Consider the following 10,355-nt stretch of genomic DNA (forward strand, 5'->3'; position numbering starts at 1 on the left):
TTGGCCCATATGTTTTGGAGCTGCCCAAAATTGTCAACCTACTGGAAAGGTGTTTTTCTGACATTGTCAAGAATATTCAAAAGGCCTATTGATCCAGATCCCCTGATGGCGGTTCTAGGTATTGTAGAGTATAGTATCATTTGTCAGCCTACTAGCACAAAGATGAATTTTATTAAACTGGAAACAGAAATTCCAAGGGTTCACTCAAAGCAAGGAGAGTCTGCCTTTAGCTATTATGCCAGCCGCTGGAACCAGCTTCCTGAACAGATCAGATGTGCTCCAACAGTAGCCACTTTCAAATCCAGACTCAAAACACATCAGTTTAGTTTACTGCATGAGCTGTGCCACTGCACGTCCGACTGATTGCACCTTATCTTATGAGCTCTGTGCTTGGTCAGAACTGCTTGCACTTTAATTATGTGTTGCAATTTAACCCTGTTTTTATTTTTAGTTTTAATTATACTTTTTATTTTTTATTATTCTTTATTTTGTTAAGGCTGTCTGGGTGGAAGAGTTTGAGAGACGGGGGAGCGATAAATCGAAATCCCTCCAGCGCGAGGACGATCCGTTTAGATCTGCTCTGACGGATAGATCTGTATAGCCTTGGTGGGAAGAGGAAGGACCGTGTAGATCCGCTCTGACGGTTGAACAAAGTAGAGATAGCCCTCAAGTTAGGCCAGGAAGATTTGTCTGTAAGGTTAATGTTTAAATGCACAGTTACCTGACAAATATTTTTAAAGTAAACCTGACTCTCCATTTTCTTCCACTCCAGATACGGGTTATACTATATATATTTTTATTTTATTAACTTACGAATATTTTAACTTAATTTCTGTGTAAAGCACTTTGAATTGCCACTGTGTATGAAATGTGCTATACAAATAAACTTGCCTTGCCTAAGAAGAGGCATAAATTAATGCTGGAGGCATCTTTTAGTCCAATGTATCCCCTAATTTATTTATATTTTTTATTTATATATTTTTTATAATTTTTATTTAAATGTTTTTCCCTCCCCTTCAGATACACAGTGTGTATTATATATTGGGTGTACTGTAATATCTGGTATCAAATATTACCAACAAGTGATGGTGAATGTTTAAAATGATTGAATCTGCAAGGTTACACTTTTTCTGTTAAATTGTGGAATATACAGACCACACAGAAAGGAAAAATATAAAGACTTTCTGTTTAAAAAAAAAAAAAAAAATTTATATATATATATATATATATATATATATATATATATATATATATATATATATATATATATATATAGCCTAGACATTGAAAATATTTTTTTCTAATTTCTATTTTTTTTTTTTTTTTTATTATTATTATTATTATTATTATTTAATTATGTATGTGTGTATGTGCAATTGTTAGTTGTAGTTGAATTATATGTGTTGTGTGGTTTTGATGTGTCTAACAAAAATCCAATAAATAAAGTATGAAAAAAAAAGATAAACTGCAGAGAGTTTGCAATAGTCTGTGCGCTGATTTGCAGCGAAAAGGAGAAAAAACATAATTATTGCGGAGGAAATGGTTGATTGTGACACAGGGAGCAAGGATGTTCTGCAAAGAGAGATGGAGGTAAAGAAATAATTGCATAATGTGCTGCTGTTGCGGCTGGTCAAGCAAATGTTTGTGCTTTGTTTCTGTTTGATATTATTGTAAATATATATATATTAAAATACTGATATTCTGGTCTATAACTCCTCCCTGAACCTCCTGCTGCCCTGTATATTGCTCTCTCATTGGCTGTCGGTCATCACCGATGTATTTTTCAGTCAAAACCAAGCAGCAACCTCCCCCAGTTTGGCCCGGTCCCAAATAGCACACTTCATGTGCACTTTCGGTCTTGTGGACTTACAATGGCAGCTTGGTGTGCCTGTATATTGCTCTCTCATTGTATTGTATCCATTAAGTCCACGAGACCACAGGGTGTCCCATTTGTCATTTTAGGTCTCAGTCAGAAGGGTGCTCGCGAGTGCCCCCTTTGAGGTCGATATGCGCCCTCGATGCGCACTTCTGCCGAGCACTGGTGCGGCTTACACAGCGGACTTCTTCCCGGCAGTCAAAACGGCATTACATCGTGAAAGTGCAGACTCAGAGGAAGACCGTGAGGGTTTAGGGTGCCATTTGGGACAGGGCCTTTCTCTTGAAGCCAATACGGAAGTGACTTAACCTGCAGTTCATCAACTGGCCACTAGAGACAGGCTCCAGAAGGAGCAGAATCTCATTGAGCCCCATGTTAAAATGCCCGACTTTACAGCAGATTAACACATGTTTACAGTCTGGTACAAATTGTGGTTTTGGTCTATACGGCTAATTTTGCCCTTCATGACAACTGTGAGGGGGGTGAATTTCGTTTACATTAGGCTATATAAAGACTTAAAGTTCTGCATAATTAAGGGCGTGGCCACTTTGAGTGACAGGAGGATAGCCGTTTGTCTGCTGTCTGTTAGTCATCACGTCACCTCGGCTCCACACATGGAATAAGTCAAATTTGATGTTTATCTACTTACCCCCAGGGCATCCAAGAGGTGACTTTGTTTCTTCAGTAGAACACAAATTAAGATTTTTGAACTCCAATCGTTGCAGTCTGTCAGTCGTATAATAGGACATGTGAATATCATCTATGATACATTTATTTCAATATAAATGTATGTTTGCCATTCTGTAAATATAAGATATCACTGTATTCTTTTCATGATTCATTGCAATGATGGAGACAAATATTTAAGATTGTGGGCGACACAAGGGGAAATCTTATCCAATGTTGATAATAAATGTTATGAATAATATATCATAAAATTAATAACTTCCTTTCAGTAGTTTAGTGACTTTAGCAAACATATTATTGCCCAACAATTCAACACATTCTCATGTGTATATATAGCACCAATTGTATTTATCATGCGATTTATATGGCAAAATGAGTTTTTACATGCATATGATACGCATTGTCACCCCATTGGGTAGGTTTAGTGGTGTGGGTTACGTGCATATAACACGTTATAAAGTGCGTATCATATGCACGCAAAAACTGTGTAACATATGCACATAAAACTCATTTTGGCGTATAAATCACAAAAATGAGGCAGTCCGTGCCAAAGATATTTGAAAACCTTTTTTTTTTTTAAATGTGCAAATTAAAATGTGTTCATATTTAAAGGGGCTATATGCGTTTTTCTGAAATTTAAACTAGCGACTGACACCTGTGGCCAAAAAACAGAACTGCTCTTATTTTCTGCTTGCTTTCGCAGCGGTGGTGATGTCACATCCGCAGACAGCGCGGGAAAAAACGACCCGACAGAAAATAGGAAAAATAGGATACAGGCTTATAGGTGCACCCACTGTGAGCGGACAAGGTGTCAGTATGCTCATCAGGAGATGTTTGAGTCATAAATGGTAAAATTAAAAGGCTATTGTTACGTTTATTTTGGGGGAAAAGTTGCATATAGCCCCTTTAAAGATGCAACAACACATTGGATATGAATTCATTAGACGTGTCAAAATGATGACATTGTAGTATGTTTTTAATTGTTATACACATTTGTGAAACTCAAGTAAGCCTGGACATTAAAAAGTCAAACTAGAGTCAAACTATAGTTCCTTTGTCCAGTGTGTGTGTCAGAGTGTGTTTGCTCATATTATCTTGCTTCAGTTTCTACTTCCTACACAGTCAGCTGACCTCTCTCTCCTTTCCTGTTCAACTATGGAAGAACTAATGTGCTTATTATTTATCCACCCCAGACTCATATTTTACCCTGAATTACTGATTCTAGGCACAAATACATAAACATCACAGTTTAGTTCCACAAAAAAAAAAAATTCTGATCATCCATAGAAGTTCAGTGTTTCACCATCCACTCTCTCACACACACACACACACACACACACACACACACACACACACACACACACACACACACACACACACACACACACACACACACACACACACACACACACACACACACACACACACACACAGGAAGAAGAAGAACGTGAGCTCATGAGCTGCACAGACGCAGATCTTCTCCCAGCGTGTGAACAAGGTACAGCATGCTGTGTTCTGTTTGTTTGCTTTTTTTATAATATATAGGATCATTTTAAACTTCACAACAGATGTCCTTTTTTAAAACTGCACCAAATAGCTCAGACTTAGTGAACAGTTTTACTTTGATAGCCTCTCTCTGCTTTACCATCTGTGTCTCATGGGCTGCACTGTGGCTGTGGTTTACGGAGAAATGAAACCTACTGTGTCCACTTGTTAGTTCTCAAAAACTGACTGGCTGTGTAAACAAATAAATAAGTGCACTATTGTTGAAATAAAGCCAGTTCTGTTCTTTACTTTTTTTTCCCAGCAGAATTGTCAGGAACATGATGAGGACCCTGTATAATTTGTCTGATCTGAGAGAGTCCAGGTTTGGTCAGCCGCCTCCCAGACACGGGCTGAACTTGCTGTGGTGGTTTGCTCATAAATGTGTTCAGATTGACTCCAATGGTCATATGAATGCTCAGTTCAACCCTGCAAACGGAGCTTTTGGCTTTCATCAGTTCTATAATGTTGATGGACTTCTTCCTTACTCTAATCTCCCCTACTATGAGGTGGGTAACCTGAACACCACCGACCCTCTGCCTGAATATGTCACTGAGGATGACACCGGATATTCAGATGATGACAGCAACACTGATCGCATCATTGTTTTATTTAAATCAAGCAGGTCCACTCTACGATTCGACAGGATTTATGTGACAAAGCACTCAGATCAGGTGAACTTTGACTGGAATCACACCTACCGCATTAACATAAAACTCATGAAGGCCATTAAAAGGTTAAGCAGACAGAAATTCCTCTGGAAAACTTTGAATGATTCTTATCAGATTTCTATAGAGCAGCATTGCGGACCCTCACAGTTTCCATCTGCAGCTCAGTCAGTGGAGAGCAAACACTCTCAGAGTCAAAGGTCACGGTCATCCTTTACGGATGTCTGTGAAAAATGCTTCACTCTGCTGTGTGTCATTGTGCTCTTGCTCTTGCTCTTTATTATTGTGGTTTTGTTTTCAAAAATGAAAATATAGTTTTTATCCACTGGTGTTTTTCTGTTTTGATGGGATTTTTTTACAGCTAATTTTGGAGCTGCGTGTTGCAGCTTGTCTCCTTTAAATCATGTTTATTTAGATAAAAGCCTCTGCTATGCAAATCTTTTTGCTATATAATGTTCTATGGATTACGATATGATGTTGAACTTGAGCAGTTTATCACACATTGTTTTTAATGCTTCATTGCAATGATAAATAAATATTCAAGATTTAGAGGCTTGTGTTTGCGTGATTTTGTGTTTTTAATTTAACAATGTAAACTGAACTAAACTAGTTTGCCATGTGTCAAGAATATATTTAATTTTTAACATTTCATGAAGTATACATTTTATTTTATTTAATATCTAATATGAAATCTGAATAAGTGAGACATCTTGCAGTTTAAGCTTTGATGTAAATGTGTAACTCCATTAGTTTCTCTTTCCACATTAACTAGTGTGTTACTATTTCCTTTCCTTAGTGACATCAGCAAACATGCATTATATCATCATGTCCTTAAAATGATGCAGTCAGTGCCATAGATTCCTGAAGACATTTAAAATGTTTTTTTGCCAATTGTAATGAGTTAATTAAACATTTTTGCAGAATCTACAGTGGGGAGAACAAGTATTTGATACACTGCCGATTTTGCAGGTTTGCCCACTTACAAAGCATGTAGAGGACTGTCATTTTTATCATAAATACTCTTCAACTGTGAGAGACGGAATCTACATTGTACGATTTTTAAATAATTATATGCATTTTATTGCATGACATAAGCATTTAATACATCAGAAAAGCAGATCTTAATATTTGGTACAGAAACTTTTGTTTGCAATAACAGAGATCATACGTTTCCTGTGGTTCTACAGGAAAAACTCGGGAGAATTATATCGACAATAGTGCACTTATTAATAGCTCAGCAAGCTAATAATATACAAAGTCAATTTGGCGTAGGCCCCGTCCGTAGGCATAATCCGAGGGTAACGGATCTGCAATTCCTGCCTGAAGACGAGGGCAGGGGCGCAGCCGACCCCCTGGGAGGTATGGACAGGACCATCCTGGTGGTGGTGGGGAGGATAGGGGGTAATCGTCGCTTCAGTATCTGCGAACTCAAACATGTGTAAGTACCGGGCTTTTATACAGTGAGCATGAGAATATAATTGGTTAGAATGAAGGCAATAAGTGACATAGAAATTGAGTCTTCCCAGCAGAACTTATGCTAGAGCTTTCATTTCTTGACCAGGATTGCACACACTGCAGCAGGGATTTTGGCCCACTCCTCCATACAGACCTTCTCCAGATCCTTCAGGTTTCGGGGCTGTTGGCCAAGATCTGGCGATACACGGCCCCATCCATCCTCCCCTCAATATGGTGCAGTCGTCCTGTCCCCTTTGCAGAATAGCATCCCCAAAGAATGATGCTTCCACCCCCATGCAGCACGGTTGGGATGGTGTTCTTGGGGTTGTACTCATCTTTCTTCTTCCTCCAAACACGGCGAGTGGAGTTTAGACCAAAAAGCTTTATTTTGGTCTCATCAGACCACATGACCTTCTCCCATTCCTCCTCTGGATCATCCAGATGGTCATTGGCAGACTTCAGACGGGCCTGGACATGTGCTGGCTTGAGCAGGGGGACCTTGCGTGCGCAGCAGGATTTTTATCCATGATGGCGTAGTGTGTTGTTACTAATGGTTTTCTTTGAGACTGTGGTCCCAGCTCTCTTCAGGTCATTGACCAGGTCCTGCGGTGTAGTTCTGGGCTGATCCCTCACCTTCCTCATGATCATTGATGCCCCACGAGGTGAGATCTTGAATGGTGCCCCAGACCGAGGGAGATTGACCGTCATCTTGAACTTCAAACTTCCAAGCTGCTTGCCTATTGTCCTGTAACTCATCCCAGCCAGGTCTATACAGACCTCTACATGCTTTATAAATTTCTCCCAACTGATTTATATTATATATATATATATATATATATATATATATATATATATATATATATATATATATATATATATATATATATATATATATATTATATGAAACCTTTTACACAACAATTGGATATCAGTTCAATAGTTGGTGTCAAAATATTTTTTTAATTTATTAGACATTCGTGAGGTTCAAGACTTCTGAGATGGGAATATCCGCATTTAAAATGATCAGGATAAGTTTATGTTAGATAATACTTAATCAAATATATCTAATAGGTCTCCATCTTACAACATGCTTTAAAATATATGTATGGTACGTATGTGTTCCTTGTATTTGTATAATTCGTAAACAACTTAATTAATAAATTAATAAAAAATACCTTTACAGTATTTATTCTATTTTTTTTTCAGTCAATGCCCAATAAGCCTGGATATGTTTACTGTAGTGTAAAATAATAAGTTCCTATGTCCAGTGTGTGTGTGCTCATATGATCTTAGACACGCCCACTGCACTGCTGTCTGTCCGCTTCAGTTTCTGTTTCCTATAGTCAGCTGACCTCTCGCTGATGATGGGAGCTTTAAAACATTACACAATCACAATTCTGAGAGAAAAAAGTCGCAATTACATTCATTTATTTATTTTTGTTCCCTGGCGGAAACAAGCTTCCATACTGTCTCACTGTTAAACTGGAAAAACTAGGTTATTATTGTTTATTCACCATCGACTCTATGTTTAACCTTGAATAGCTGATTGATTCCACGCACAAATACAAGCATTAACTTAACCTCTGCTCACTGTGTGGACTGGTCAAAACTACTCTTTACTCTTGGGGCATGTTGTCACAAAAAAGACCTAGGCCTATAAAAGAATTGCATTATTTTCCTGGACAATAACAGTTGAAAATGTAAATTTTGTAGTCACAGCTTTAAGTGTCTGATACAGAAATTGACTTTCAAAAATAAACCTATATACTATATAGTATATAGCAGCAGTGCGACATGTTTTTAAATTTTAATATTAGTTAAATTGCATGAAACTATGCCTTTATGAATAGCCTATACTATGTTTTTCTCATCTCTCATCAACACCCGTGAGTCTGCTTTAGTTTCACTTTCCAAGTTATTAATCTGTTCTTCTGTAGCCTAGATACAGGAAGTAAACACTCCTTCAATAACAACAACATTTTTTAACCCAATCCAGTGTTAGTTTCTGTACGTGTGTTTTTCACCGCCCATAACACACACATGAAGAAGAATAAAAGGAGCGCGTGAGCGGCACAGACGCAGATCTTCTCACAGCTCGTGAATAAGGTACAGTAGCTTATTCTATCTCCTGTTTGTGTGATTTATATTGCTTTTTGTTAATTAGACCATCTTTAATTACATTATAGGGTCATTTTAAACTTTACGCCGAATGTTGACGTTTAATACGCTTTACACCCACATGAAAAATACAATAGTAGCCTATATTATAGTAGGCCTATACTATAGTAAAATTACAGTATAATTACTCTAGTAAATACTATAGTGTTTTGAACGATACTATAGTAAAGATACTACAGTAAATTGTAGTATATTATAGTATTTACTACACTTTGTTAATTTACTGTAGTATATTTACTATAGTACGGTTCAAAAACACTATAGTATTTACTAGAGTAATTTTACTATAGTATTTTCTCATGTGGGTACAACGCCAAACAGCGCTTTTTTGCATCGATATTCTTGGAGAGCGATCTGTATCCCAGGTGGGCTGCACTGTTTGGGTTTAAAGAGAAATTAAACCTACTGTGTCCACTTGTATTGTATTGTATTATATTATATTACATAAGGCTATATTATGTTTTGTTATTGTAGCCCATTATTTAATCTATTACATATATAGCCTAATATAATATATTATAATATGTAGCTAATACATAGGCTAAAATATAAATAGTAGCCTATTTATACAAATATCACTTTTTATGACACATTTTAATAAATTAAATGTAGGCTACATATACCACCATATAGGCTACTTGTAAAATGCACACGTAATAGGCTATATATGTTCCAGATAAAGTAAAGTCAAATGTAATTTTTACACTGTAGTCCAGTCCTTTTTTATATATTTTTTTCTGTCTGTTTTCTAGACACAGAATGGCCCGGGTGAGAACACTGAATGAACTGTCCCATCTGAGAGATACTGGATATAGTCAGCAGCTTCCCAGACATGGTCTCAGTCTTCTGTGGTGGTTTGCTCATGAATGTGTTGAAATTGATGACGACGGCAATATGATTGCAATACAATGTGACCCAGAACATAAAGACTTTGGTTTCCATCCATTCCATAACAAGGAAGAGCTTCTTCCTGACGTCGACCTACCGTACTATGAACTGGGCAACCTGCACCATCCGGGCACAATGCCTCATTATGTCACTAAGAACTATGACCCCAATGTGCGTGAGAGCAACGCAGATCGCATTATTGTTTCAGTCGCTTCAGACTGGTATGACAAATGGTTTGATAGGATTTATGTGACACATCACTTAGGGATGGGCCGCTTCGATGAGGACAGCACCTACCGGATCAGCCAAGGCCTCATTAAGATCATTCAAAAAATGGAAAGGTCAGATTTCATTAGGGAAGTTAAGATCCGGTAGCGGCGTAATTGTCGTGGAGCTTGTGTGTCATGTGTGTATATTTATGGAGTCTGGATCCAATAGACACTCATACTTGAAATCAAACATTCCCATATAATGCCTTGCACGACAAGTGCCTTCCAGGACTTTTACTAACCTATAATAACAAATGTATTGTTTTGAACTCAGTAAATAGATTTGCATCATTTGTGTCATTACTTTGAGCTGGATTATTAAGATGTATTGTGTTCTGTCTATTTTTAATTTATTGTGTCTTATTTCAATGCAATAAAGGAATTGTTCACTGAAAAATTTAAATTCGGCCATCATTTAGCTACTCACCAAACTGACTTTCAAAAATAATCCAAACTGGAACATTTTAACAGCAGTAAAAACATTGAGAACTGCAGTTGGCTTGAGCTGAGGTGACGTGATGACTAACAGACAGCAGATAAACGGCTATCCACCTGTCACTCAAAGTGGCCACGCCCTTAATTATGCACAACTTTAAGTCTTTATATAATGTAAACGAATGAGTTATTAAAAAAAAAAAATCCACCCACAGTTTTCACGAAGGGCAAAATTAGCTGTATAGACCAAAACTACAATTTGTACCAGACTGTAAACATGTTTTTTTCTGTTGTAAAGTTGGGTATTTTAAAGGGGTCATGAACTGGCTTTTTTTTTTTATATACTGTTTTGAAAGA

This window comes from Gobio gobio (genome assembly GCF_949357685.1).
Source record: "Gobio gobio genome assembly, chromosome: 3".
NCBI classification, from domain to species: Eukaryota; Metazoa; Chordata; class Actinopteri; order Cypriniformes; family Gobionidae; genus Gobio; species Gobio gobio.